Source organism: Penaeus monodon, chromosome 29, assembly GCF_015228065.2.
Source record: "Penaeus monodon isolate SGIC_2016 chromosome 29, NSTDA_Pmon_1, whole genome shotgun sequence".
Taxonomy (NCBI): Eukaryota; Metazoa; Arthropoda; class Malacostraca; order Decapoda; family Penaeidae; genus Penaeus; species Penaeus monodon.
Genome location: NC_051414.1, coordinates 23,258,420 through 23,258,910, shown reverse-complemented (window position 1 = coordinate 23,258,910; position 491 = coordinate 23,258,420).

Sequence of the window (491 nt, the reverse complement as noted above, 5' to 3'; positions counted from 1 at the left end):
CTTCCTAGGTCCTATCAAGCAAGAAGAGCAATATCCACAGTTTTTAAATTACTTTTTACTAATACGCAATATAATACATCGGATTTGAGTTTATATGTCTTCCATCACGGGGAATGATTTTCCATTAATCTCGTTTAGACAATGCTTTAAGGGAAAGTTCATACTTTTGTTCATTATCTAAAAATTTATAACAGAACTGACAGAATTATATGGTTTTAGGTATTTGAAAGCTCCCTCATCTATTATATAAAGGGTTCTTAAAAGGTTTTTTTACATCCCCGATTTTAATTTTTTTTTCTATTCGTTGTCCCTCTTCTTTTCAACATGTTTATTAGTTTTTTAAAATTACAAAAAAATTTTTTATATATAAAATATTTTTATTTTTTTTATTTTTTTATTTTATTAAATTTTAATTTTTTTATAAATTTATATATATATATATATGTGTGTTTTGGTGTGGTTTGTGTGTGTTTTTTTGTTTTTTGGTGTTT